This window comes from Sceloporus occidentalis, unplaced genomic scaffold (genome assembly GCF_023333645.1).
Source record: "Sceloporus occidentalis isolate IW3139 unplaced genomic scaffold, rSceOcc1.0.p SCAF_28, whole genome shotgun sequence".
NCBI classification, from domain to species: domain Eukaryota; kingdom Metazoa; phylum Chordata; class Lepidosauria; order Squamata; family Phrynosomatidae; genus Sceloporus; species Sceloporus occidentalis.
The window spans coordinates 3,727,348-3,739,785 of NW_028317008.1; the positions used below are offsets into that span (position 1 = coordinate 3,727,348).

Genomic DNA, 12,438 nt, shown 5'->3' on the forward strand with positions numbered 1-12,438 from the left:
AGTTATTAACAAAGAGCTAATGAACAAACAAGTATTTCTAAGCACACTTGTCTACGTTAAGAAAACATGGCAGCGGTGGGATTTGAACCCACGCCTCCGAAGAGACTGGAGCCTTAACCCAGCGCTTTAGACCGCTCGGCCACGCTACCAAGTGACAGCGGAGGATGTACCACTCTCCAAGGGGGTTTACTCACCAAAGGAAGAGTTGTAGTTTCAACTCCCTCACTTCACTATTCATCATGAAGTGGACCCTTTCACCAGCAGGAAGGACAAAGCTGGCCCTGAGTAATGCAAGATTGAATGGGTGAGGGGACTTTGAAGAAATAACACTGATTTTGCTATACTGGGCCAACCAAGCTCTTCCTGCAGCAGAAGCTGACTGGGGTTAGAGCTTGATAATGTAGAATAACTTCAAGTAGGCTTAAAAGTATCTTTCTGCAACACTTTGCAAGATAAGAGTCTTGCTACTGCTTGTTCCCCAGGCTGACCGAATGCAAAGTGACAAGTAGTTATTAACAAAGAGCTAATGAACAAACAAGTATTTCTAAGCACATTTGTCTACGTTAAGAAAACATGGCAGCGGTGGGATTCGAACCCACGCCTCCAGAGAGACTGGAGCCTAAAGCCATCACCTTAGACCGCTCTGCCAGGCTACCAATTAAAAGTTTAGTGCACGCATGGCAGTGGTGGGATTTGAACCTACGCCTGGGCCAACCAAGCTCTTCCTGCAGCAGAAGCTGACTGGGGTTAGAGCTTGATAATGTAGAATAACTTCAAGTAGGCTTAAAAGTATCTTTCTGCAACACTTTGCAAGATAAGAGACTTGCTACTGCTTGTTTCCCAGACTGACAGAATGCAAGGTGACAAGTAGTTATTAACAAAGAGCTAATAAACAAACAAGTATTTCTAAGCACACTTGTCTACGTTAAGAAAACATGGCAGCGGTGGGATTTGAACCCACGCCTCCGAAGAGACTGGAGCCTTAAGCAAGCGCCTTAGACCGCTCGGTCACGCTACCAAGTGACAGTAGAGGGTGTACCACTCTCCAAGGGGGTTTACTCACCAAAGGAAGAGTTGTAGTTTCAACTCCCTCACTTCACTATTCATCATGAAGTGGACCCTTTCACGAGCAGGAAGGACAAAGCTGGCCCTGAGTAATGCAAGATTGAATGGGTGAGGGGACTTTGAAGAAATAACACTGATTTTGCTATACTGGGCCAACCAAGCTCTTCCTGCAGCAGAAGCTGACTGGGGTTAGAGCTTGATAATGTAGAATAACTTCAAGTAGGCTTAAAAGTATCTTTCTGCAACACTTTGCAAGATAAGAGTCTTGCTACTGCTTGTTTCCCAGGCTGACAGAATGCAAAGTGACAAGTAGTTATTAACAAAGAGCTAATGAACAAACAAGTATTTCTAAGCACATTTGTCTACGTTAAGAAAACATGGCAGCGGTGGGATTCGAACCCACGCCTCCAGAGAGACTGGAGCTTAAATCCATCACCTTAGACCGCTCTGCCAGGCTACCAATTAAAAGTTTAGCGCACGCATGGCAGTGGTGGGATTTGAACCTACGCCTGGGCCAACCAAGCTCTTCCTGCAGCAGAAGCTGACTGGGGTTAGAGCTTGATAATGTAGAATAACTTCAAGTAGGCTTAAAAGTATCTTTCTGCAACACTTTGCAAGATAAGAGACTTGCTACTGCTTGTTTCCCAGGCTGACAGAATGCAAGGTGACAAGTAGTTACTAACAAAGAGCTAATGAACAAACAACTATTTCTAAGCACACTTGTCTACGTTAAGAAAACATGGCAGCGGTGGGATTCGAACCCATGCCTCCAGAGAAACTGGAGCCTAAATCCAGCACCTTAGACCGCTCGGCCAGGCTACCAATTAAAAGTTTAGCGCATGCATGGCAGTGGTGGGATTTGAACCCACGCCTGGGCCAACCAAGCTCTTCCTGCAGCACAAGCTGACTGGGGTTAGAGCTTGATAATGTAGAATAACTTCAAGTAGGCTTAAAAGTATCTTTCTGCAACACTTTGCAAGATAAGAGACTTGCTACTGCTTGTTTCCCAGGCTGACAGAATGCAAGCTGACAAGTAGTTACAAACAAAGAGCTAATGAACAAACAAGTATTTCTAAGCACACTTGTCTACGTTAATAAAACATGGCAGCGGTGGGATTCGAACCCACGCCTCCAGAAAAACTGGAGCCTAAATCCAGCGCCTTAGACCGCTCGGCCACGCTACCAAGTGATGACAAGGGGGGACCACTCTCCAAGGGGGTTTACTCACCAAAGGAAGAGTTGTAGTTTCAACTCCCTTCACTTCACTATTCATCATGAAGTGGACCCTTTCACCAGCAGGAAGGACAAAGCTGGCCCTGAGTAATGCAAGATTGAATGGGTGAGGGGACTTTGAAGAAATAACACTTATTTTGCTATACATTAAACTGGGCCAACCAAGCTCTACCTGCAGCAGAAGCTGACTGGGGTTAGAGCTTGATAATGTAGAACAACTTCAAGTAGGCTTAAAAGTATCTTTCTCCAACACTTTGCAAGATAAGAGACTTGCTACTGCTTGTTTCCCAGGCTGACAGAATGCAAGCTGACAAGAATTTACTAACAAAGAGCTAATGAACAAACAAGTATTTCTAAGCACACTTGTCTACGTTAAGAAAACATGACAGCAGTGGGATTCAAACCCACGCCTCCGGAGAGACTGGAGCCTAAATCCATCACCTCAGACTGCTCTGCCAGGCTACCAATTAAAAGTTTAGCGCATGCATGGCAGTGGTGGGATTTGAACCCACGCCTGGGCCAACCAAGCTCTTCCTGCAGCACAAGCTGACTGGGGTTAGAGCTTGATAATGTAGAATAACTTCAAGTAGGCTTAAAAGTATCTTTCTGCAACACTTTGCAAGATAAGAGACTTGCTACTGCTTGTTTCCCAGGCTGACAGAATGCAAGCTGACAAGTAGTTACAAACAAAGAGCTAATGAACAAACAAGTATTTCTAAGCACACTTGTCTACGTTAATAAAACATGGCAGCGGTGGGATTCGAACCCACGCCTCCAGAGAGACTGGAGCCTAAATCCAGCGCCTTAGACCGCTCGGCCACGCTACCGAGTGATGACAAGGGCGGACCACTCTCCAAGGGGGTTTACTCACCAAAGGAAGAGTTGTAGTTTCAACTCCCTTCACTTCACTATTCATCATGAAGTGGACCCTTTCACCAGCAGGAAGGACAAAGCTGGCCCTGAGTAATGCAAGATTGAATGGGTGAGGGGACTTTGAAGAAATAACACTTATTTTGCTATACATTAAACTGGGCCAACCAAGCTCTACCTGCAGCAGAAGCTGACTGGGGTTAGAGCTTGATAATGTAGAACAACTTCAAGTAGGCTTAAAAGTATCTTTCTCCAACACTTTACAAGATAAGAGACTTGCTACTGCTTGTTTCCCAGGCTGACAGAATGCAAGCTGACAAGAAGTTGCTAACAAAGAGCTAATGAACAAACAAGTATTTCTAAGCACACTTGTCTACGTTAAGAAAACATGACAGCAGTGGGATTCAAACCCACGCCTCCGGAGAGACTGGAGCCTAAATCCATCACCTCAGACTGCTCTGCCAGGCTACCAATTAAAAGTTTAGCGCACGCATGGCAGTGGTGGGATTTGAACCGACGCCTGGGCCAACCAAGCTCTTCCTGCAGCACAAGCTGACTGGGGTTAGAGCTTGATAATGTAGAATAACTTCAAGTAGGCTTAAAAGTATCTTTCTGCAACACTTTGCAAGATAAGAGACTTGCTACTGCTTGTTTCCCAGGCTGACAGAATGCAAGGTGACAAGTAGTTATTAACAAAGAGCTAATGAACAAACAAGTATTTCTAAGCACACTTGTCTACGTTAAGAAAACATGGCAGCGGTGGGATTTGAACCCACGCCTCCGAAGAGACTGGAGCCTTAATCCAGCGCCTTAGACCGCTCGGCCACGCTACCAAGTGACAGCGGAGGATGTACCACTCTCCAAGGGGGTTTACTCACCAAAGGAAGAGTTGTAGTTTCAACTCCCTCACTTCACTATTCATCATGAAGTGGACCCTTTCACCAGCAGGAAGGACAAAGCTGGCCCTGAGTAATGCAAGATTGAATGGGTGAGGGGACTTTGAAGAAATAACACTGATTTTGCTATACTGGGCCAACCAAGCTCTTCCTGCAGCAGAAGCTGACTGGGGTTAGAGCTTGATAATGTAGAATAACTTCAAGTAGGCTTAAAAGTATCTTTCTGCAACACTTTGCAAGATAAGAGTCTTGCTACTGCTTGTTTCCCAGGCTGACCGAATGCAAAGTGACAAGTAGTTATTAACAAAGAGCTAATGAACAAACAAGTATTTCTAAGCACATTTGTCTACGTTAAGAAAACATGGCAGCGGTGGGATTCGAACCCACGCCTCCAGAGAGACTGGAGCCTAAATCCATCACCTTAGACCGCTCTGCCAGGCTACCAATTAAAAGTTTAGCGCACGCATGGCAGTGGTGGGATTTGAACCTACACCTGGGCCAACCAAGCTCTTCCTGCAGCAGAAGCTGACTGGGGTTAGAGCTTGATAATGTAGAATAACTTCAAGTAGGCTTAAAAGTATCTTTCTGCAACACTTTGCAAGATAAGAGACTTGCTACTGCTTGTTTCCCAGACTGACAGAATGCAAGGTGACAAGTAGTTATTAACAAAGAGCTAATAAACAAACAAGTATTTCTAAGCACACTTGTCTACGTTAAGAAAACATGGCAGCGGTGGGATTTGAACCCACGCCTCCGAAGAGACTGGAGCCTTAAGCAAGCGCCTTAGACCACTCGGTCACGCTACCAAGTGACAGTAGAGGGTGTACCACTCTCCAAGGGGGTTTACTCACCAAAGGAAGAGTTGTAGTTTCAACTCCCTCACTTCACTATTCATCATGAAGTGGACCCTTTCACGAGCATGAAGGACAAAGCTGGCCCTGAGTAATGCAAGATTGAATGGGTGAGGGGACTTTGAAGAAATAACACTGATTTTGCTATACTGGGCCAACCAAGCTCTTCCTGCAGCAGAAGCTGACTGGGGTTAGAGCTTGATAATGTAGAATAACTTCAAGTAGGCTTAAAAGTATCTTTCTGCAACACTTTGCAAGATAAGAGTCTTGCTACTGCTTGTTTCCCAGGCTGACAGAATGCAAAGTGACAAGTAGTTATTAACAAAGAGCTAATGAACAAACAAGTATTTCTAAGCACATTTGTCTACGTTAAGAAAACATGGCAGCGGTGGGATTTGAACCCACGCCTCCAGAGAGACTGGAGCTTAAATCCATCACCTTAGACCGCTCTGCCAGGCTACCAATTAAAAGTTTAGCGCACGCATGGCAGTGGTGGGATTTGAACCTACGCCTGGGCCAACCAAGCTCTTCCTGCAGCAGAAGCTGACTGGGGTTAGAGCTTGATAATGTAGAATAACTTCAAGTAGGCTTAAAAGTATCTTTCTGCAACACTTTGCAAGATAAGAGACTTGCTACTGCTTGTTTCCCAGGCTGACAGAATGCAAGGTGACAAGTAGTTACTAACAAAGAGCTAATGAACAAACAAGTATTTCTAAGCACACTTGTCTACGTTAAGAAAAAATGGCAGCGGTGGGATTTGAACCCACGCCTCCAAAGAGACTGGAGCCTTAATCCAGCGCCTTAGACCGCTCGGCCACGCTACCAAGTGACAGCGGAGGATGTACCACTCTCCAAGGGGGTTTACTCACCAAAGGAAGAGTTGTAGTTTCAACTCCCTCACTTCACTATTCATCATGAAGTGGACCCTTTCACCAGCAGGAAGGACAAAGCTGGCCCTGAGTAATGCAAGATTGAATGGGTGAGGGGACTTTGAAGAAATAACACTGATTTTGCTATACTGGGCCAACCAAGCTCTTCCTGCAGCAGAAGCTGACTGGGGTTAGAGCTTGATAATGTAGAATAACTTCAAGTACGCTTAAAAGTATCTTTCTGCAACACTTTGCAAGATAAGAGACTTGCTACTGCTTGTTTCCCAGGCTGACAGAATGCAAGGTGACAAGTAGTTATTAACAAAGAGCTAATAAACAAACAAGTATTTCTAAGCACACTTGTCTACGTTAAGAAAACATAGCAGCGGTGGGATTTGAACCCACGCCTCCGAAGAGACTGGAGCCTTATGCAAGCGCCTTAGACCGCTCGGTCACGCTACCAAGTGACAGTAGAGGGTGTACCACTCTCCAAGGGGGTTTACTCACCAAAGGAAGAGTTGTAGTTTCAACTCCCTCACTTCACTATTCATCATGAAGTGGACCCTTTCACCAGCAGGAAGGACAAAGCTGGCCCTGAGTAATGCAAGATTGAATGGGTGAGGGGACTTTGAAGAAATAACACTGATTTTGCTATACTGGGCCAACCAAGCTCTTCCTGCAGCAGAAGCTGACTGGGGTTAGAGCTTGATAATGTAGAATAACTTCAAGTAGGCTTAAAAGTATCTTTCTGCAACACTTTGCAAGATAAGAGTCTTGCTACTGCTTGTTTCCCAGGCTGACAGAATGCAAAGTGACAAGTAGTTATTAACAAAGAGCTAATGAACAAACAAGTATTTCTAAGCACATTTGTCTACGTTAAGAAAACATGGCAGCGGTGGGATTTGAACCCAGGCCTCCGGAGAGACTGGAGCCTAAATCCATCACCTTAGACCGCTCTGCCAGGCTACCAATTAAAAGTTTGGCGCACGCATGGCAGTGGTGGGATTTGAACCTACGCCTGGGCCAACCAAGCTCTTCCTGCAGCAGAAGCTGACTGGGGTTAGAGCTTGATAATGTAGAATAACTTCAAGTAGGCTTAAAAGTATCTTTCTGCAACACTTTGCAAGATAAGAGACTTGCTACTGCTTGTTTTCCAGGCTGACAGAATGCAAGGTGACAAGTAGTTACTAACAAAGAGCTAATGAACAAACAAGTATTTCTAAGCACTCTTGTCTACGTTAAGAAAACATGGCAGCAGTGGGATTCGAACCCACGCCTCCAGAGAAACTGGAGCCTAAATCCAGCGCCTTAGACCGCTCGGCCATGCTACCGAGTGACGGCGGGTGGTGTACCACTCTCCAAGGGGGTTTACTCACCAAAGGAAGAGTTGTAGTTTCAACTCCCTTCACTTCACTATTCATCATGAAGTGGACCCTTTCACCAGCAGGAAGGACAAAGCTAGCCCTGAGTAATGCAAGATTGAATGGGTGAGGGGACTGATTTTGCTATACTGGGCCAACCAAGCTCTTCCTGCAGCAGAAGCTGACTGGGGTTAGAGCTTGATAATGTAGAATAACTTCAAGTAGGCTTAAAAGTATCTTTCTGCAACACTTTGCAAGATAAGAGACTGCTACTGCTTGTTTTCCAGGCTGACAGAATGCAAGGTGACAAGTAGTTACTAACAAAGAGCTAATGAACAAACAAGTATTTCTAAGCACACTTGTCTACGTTAAGAAAACATGGCAGCGGTGGGATTCGAACCCACGCCTCCAGAGAGACTGGAGCCTAAACCCAGCGCCTTAGACCGCTCGGACAAGCTACCGAGTGACGGCGGGAGGTGTACCACTCTCCAAGGGGGTTTACTCACCAAAGGAAGAGTTGTAGTTTCAACTCCCTTCACTTCACTATTCATCATGAAGTGGACCCTTTCACCAGCAGGAAGGACAAAGCTAGCCCTGAGTAATGCAAGATTGAATGGGTGAGGGGACTGATTTTGCTATACTGGGCCAACCAAGCTCTTCCTGCAGCAGAAGCTGACTGGGGTTAGAGCTTGATAATGTAGAATAACTTCAAGTAGGCTTAAAAGTATCTTTCTGCAACACTTTGCAAGATAAGAGACTTGCTACTGCTTGTTTTCCAGGCTGACAGAATGCAAGGTGACAAGTAGTTACTAACAAAGAGCTAATGAACAAACAAGTATTTCTAAGCACACTTGTCTACGTTAAGAAAACATGGCAGCGGTGGGATTTGAACCCACGCCTCCGAAGAGACTGGAGCCTTAATCCAGCGCCTTAGACCGCTCGGCCACGCTACCGAGTGACGGCTAGTGGTGTACTACTCTCCAAGGGGGTTTACGCATCAAAGGAAGAGTTGTAGTTTCAACTCCCTTCACTTCACTATTCATCATGAAGTGGACCCTTTCACCAGCAGGAAGGACAAAGCTGGCCCTGAGTAATGCAAGATTGAATGGGTGAGGGGACTTTGAAGAAATAACACTGATTTTGCTATACTGGGCCAACCAAGCTCTTCCTGCAGCAGAAGCTGACTGGGGTTAGAGCTTGATAATGTAGAATAACTTCAAGTAGGCTTAAAAGTATCTTTCTGCAACACTTTGCAAGATAAGAGACTTGCTACTGCTTGTTTTCCAGGCTGACAGAATGCAAGGTGACAAGTAGTTACTAACAAAGAGCTAATGAACAAACAAGTATTTCTAAGCACACTTGTCTACGTTAAGAAAACATGGCAGCGGTGGGATTTGAACCCACGCCTCCGAAGAGACTGGAGCCTTAATCCAGCGCCTTAGACCACTCGGCCACGCTACCGAGTGACGGCTAGTGGTGTACTACTCTCCAAGGGGGTTTACGCATCAAAGGAAGAGTTGTAGTTTCAACTCCCTTCACTTCACTATTCATCATGAAGTGGACCCTTTCACCAGCAGGAAGGACAAAGCTGGCCCTGAGTAATGCAAGATTGAATGGGTGAGGGGACTTTGAAGAAATAACACTGATTTTGCTATACTGGGCCAACCAAGCTCTTCCTGCAGCAGAAGCTGACTGGGGTTAGAGCTTGATAATGTAGAATAACTTCAAGTAGGCTTAAAAGTATCTTTCTGCAACACTTTGGAAGATAAGAGACTTGCTACTGCTTGTTTCCCAGGCTGACAGAATGCAAGGTGACAAGTAGTTATTAACAAAGAGCTAATGAACAAACAAGTATTTCTAAGCACACTTGTCTACGTTAAGAAAACATGGCAGCGGTGGGATTTGAACCCACGCCTCCGAAGAGACTGGAGCTTTAATCAAACGCCTTAGACCGCTCGGTCACGCTACCAAGTGACGGTAGAGGGTGTACCACTCTCCAAGGGGGTTTACTCACCAAAGGAAGAGTTGTAGTTTCAACTCCCTCACTTCACTATTCATCATGAAGTGGACCCTTTCACCAGCAGGAAGGACAAAGCTGGCCCTGAGTAATGCAAGATTGAATGGGTGAGGGGACTTTGAAGAAATAACACTGATTTTGCTATACTGGGCCAACCAAGCTCTTCCTGCAGCAGAAGCTGACTGGGGTTAGAGCTTGATAATGTAGAATAACTTCAAGTAGGCTTAAAAGTATCTTTCTGCAACACTTTGGAAGATAAGAGACTTGCTACTGCTTGTTTCCCAGGCTGACAGAATGCAAGGTGACAAGTGTGACGGGACCGACCTGTACCCCGACTGGGTACTCCCGCCAAACGTTGCTTCCTCCTGACGGGACACCAACAAGTAACCCCTTCAGCACCGGGCAGAACCAGCGTTGTAGATAGAAGGAGGGACGTCGCTGCACCGAAGCCGCATTGGCACTGTGGCTATCCGAAGCTTAGCTACACAGTGTGGCTACAGCCCACCCCAAACATCAGGCAACACTCATGTTGAGGTGAAAACAGGACTCATTTATTAAAACCAAAGACAGAGCTATATATACACAAGTAAGAAAAGGGGCAAGACAAATATCACATGATCTAATTACCATGGCAGGAAGGAAGTAATTAGATCAAATCCTGCAACACAATATCCGGGGGAAGGACAGAATGACATGAGACGTAAATAATTACATTAATTGGGGACGTAGACGTGGAATGACGATAGACATATAATTGGCTTAAGACAGACAATGGCCAGGACACAGGGATAACAGGAGCTCACAGGATTAACAGCTACCTGTTGTGTAATTGATAATTAGGTATGCAGCAGTGACACCTAGTCATACCTACAGGGGGTCTTAAGACAAGGGCTAACTCACAATAACAGGGGAAACACTTCACACCTATACAATTAACAATGCACAGACAATCAGCCTTCTTCCTACCACAGGATGTCCAGCTGACGTTACAGTTCTGATACTCTGAGTGCTAAAACATGGGGTACATCAGCAGACTGAACCCCTGTATTCACACACAGAAGTCTCTACAAGGCCTGGGCCCATAGTCGATAGGGAGGAGGCTGGCTCTCAGGCCTCTCCAGGGGCCCCAGTGATGGAGGGTTCTGTCACACTTCTCCCCCTTCCAAATAGGACTGACACAGGAGGAAACCCCAAACGGGTTGACTCCGTAGTCAGTTAGTTCACTTAGCCCATCAATGCCCTCCCGAAACTGGTGCCCCAAATAATCTGCCCCTCCAAGAGCAGCACTCCCCCGCCCCACCTCTGACTCTCCAGAAAAATACAACTGCCGCTGGAGAGAAGTGCCTACAGCACCTTCTCTCTGGAATCTTCCCAGTCGCTGGGGAGTGATGATGCCTGCATCTTCTCCCTGGGGCTCCTGTTGTCGCTGTGGTGATGGGTTGGCAGCGCCATCTCCCAGGTCATCTGTGCGCCACTGGGGAGGAGGGAAGACACCCTTGGCTCCCTGAACTGGGGTCTGGGGCTGGAAAGGGAGGATAGGTTCCTCCACTTCCGAATCTGTGAGCTGCTGCTGGGGAGACTGGCCGCCTGCGCCATCTCCTGTGCACTCACTTGGCCGCTGGGGAGTGATGCCACCTGCACCCCCTCTTTGATCCTCCTTCTGCTGTTGGGAACATGGGCCGGCTGTGCCGTCTCCCGGGTCATCCGTCAGCCGCTGGGGAGGAGGGACGACACCCTTGGCTCCCTCAATATGGATCTGTCGCTGGGGAGATGAGCCGGCTGCGCTGTCTTCCAGGTCATCCGTCAGTCGCTGGGGAGGAGGGACGACACTCTCAGCTCCCTCAACTGGGATCTGATGCGGGGGAGGGAGAACAGGTTCCTCCGCTCCCAGAGTTGTGAGCTGCCGCTGTGGAGACTGGCCAGCTGCGTCATCTCCTGGACACTCACCCACCTGCTGGGGAGTGATGCCGCCTGCATCCCCTCCCTGGTGCTCCATCTGCCGCTGGGGAGATGAGCCGGCTGCGCTGTGTCCTGGGTAATCCAACGGCCGCTGGGGAGGAGGGACGACACCCTCAGCTCCCTCAGCTGGGATCTGCCGCTGGGGAGGGAGAACAGGTTCCTCCGCTCCCAGAGTTGTGAGCTGCTGCTGGGGAGACTGGCCGTCTGCGCCATCTCCTGTGCACTCACTTGGCCGCTGGGGAGGGATGCCACCTGCACCCCCTCCTTGAGGCTCCTTCTGTTGCTGGGAACACGGGCCGGCTGTGTTGTCTCCCGGGTCATCCGTCAGCCGCTGGGGAGGAGGGACGATACCCTCCACTCCCTCGTGCTCCTGCTTCCGCTGGGGAGATGGGCCGGCTGCCGCATCTCCCTGGATTCCTGTTGCAGGTACGGGGCAGAAGCCAGGGGCTCTCCACCCTGTTGTCAGCGCTTCAGCTGAGGGGTATGGATCTGGGCGAACTACCCAGCATTCGGAGGACCCCGGTGTGAAGACCGCAGCCTCATCTACCCATCCTGAGTTACCATCCTCGTATAAACAGTCAACAAAATCCATGGATACTGGGGCATACTGCTGAACATGGTCGAACAACTCTTGATATGCCTGTTCCAGTTCCCATTCTTGTGTGACCAAATAATCCAGGTCAGCCCACAGCTCGGCCACATATGGGATAGCCTCTGCCCTGCGCTCCTGGATGTCTTCCCCCCGACACTCCGATGTACTTCCGAAGTCGGGATCCTTTTCTATGCTTTCCAATAGTAATCCCGGGCCGCCGAAGCCATAGCCCTCTGTAGGACCTTTATCCTCCAGCCCCGGGCATAGCTGTGCTGCGTACCACCGCAGAGCCCGATATCCATCGTCCAACCTCAGCTCTGTCTGGACCAGCACCTCTAACTCTGCCACCCATTCCTCTTTGGGCTGCTCTCCCAGCAACGGCATTCGTGCCTCCAGCTGGAACCAGTAAATGTCCTTGCTGGTTGGGAGGCACTTACCCAAGTATTCCTGTTCCCATCGCAGAGTCTCCCACCAGAGTTGTCGACGGATATGATCACTCCACCGCAGCTCGTCCTCAGCCGATACAGGTCCGTTGTGTTGGGCCCATGCCTCCTGCATACGCCATCTGAACTCCAGTTCCATAGCTGAGGATCCTGGCGTTGCTCCTTCTCTGCCCGAAGGGTGACCAATCCTGGTGCTTTGGATGTCCCCGCTCCGGTGTGAAAGAGGAAACGTCCGGCCCCGGAAATCAGACCATAACAAATTTCTTTAAGGAAGCATCCCAC

At 48.0% G+C, this 12,438-nt stretch overlaps 8 non-coding genes across 8 annotated transcripts; all 8 read right to left on the reverse strand.

Moving 5' to 3' along the window:
• Window positions 1-67: 67 nt before the first annotated feature.
• TRNAL-AAG (transfer RNA leucine (anticodon AAG)) lies at window positions 68-149 on the reverse strand. The gene has a single exon. It is a non-coding gene; the product is annotated as a tRNA-Leu (tRNA).
• A 2,018-nt stretch (window positions 150-2,167) lies between these two features.
• Window positions 2,168-2,249, reverse strand: TRNAL-UAG (transfer RNA leucine (anticodon UAG)). The gene has a single exon. It is a non-coding gene; the product is annotated as a tRNA-Leu (tRNA).
• Window positions 2,250-3,043: 794 nt separating this feature from the next.
• Window positions 3,044-3,125, reverse strand: TRNAL-UAG (transfer RNA leucine (anticodon UAG)). Its single transcript has one exon. It is a non-coding gene; the product is annotated as a tRNA-Leu (tRNA).
• Window positions 3,126-3,919: 794 nt separating this feature from the next.
• On the reverse strand, window positions 3,920-4,001 carry TRNAL-AAG (transfer RNA leucine (anticodon AAG)). Its single transcript has one exon. It is a non-coding gene; the product is annotated as a tRNA-Leu (tRNA).
• Window positions 4,002-5,657: 1,656 nt separating this feature from the next.
• TRNAL-AAG (transfer RNA leucine (anticodon AAG)) lies at window positions 5,658-5,739 on the reverse strand. Its single transcript has one exon. It is a non-coding gene; the product is annotated as a tRNA-Leu (tRNA).
• A 1,294-nt stretch (window positions 5,740-7,033) lies between these two features.
• TRNAL-UAG (transfer RNA leucine (anticodon UAG)) lies at window positions 7,034-7,115 on the reverse strand. The gene has a single exon. It is a non-coding gene; the product is annotated as a tRNA-Leu (tRNA).
• A 901-nt stretch (window positions 7,116-8,016) lies between these two features.
• Window positions 8,017-8,098, reverse strand: TRNAL-AAG (transfer RNA leucine (anticodon AAG)). Its single transcript has one exon. It is a non-coding gene; the product is annotated as a tRNA-Leu (tRNA).
• Window positions 8,099-8,524: 426 nt separating this feature from the next.
• Window positions 8,525-8,606, reverse strand: TRNAL-AAG (transfer RNA leucine (anticodon AAG)). Its single transcript has one exon. It is a non-coding gene; the product is annotated as a tRNA-Leu (tRNA).
• Window positions 8,607-12,438: the final 3,832 nt, after the last annotated feature.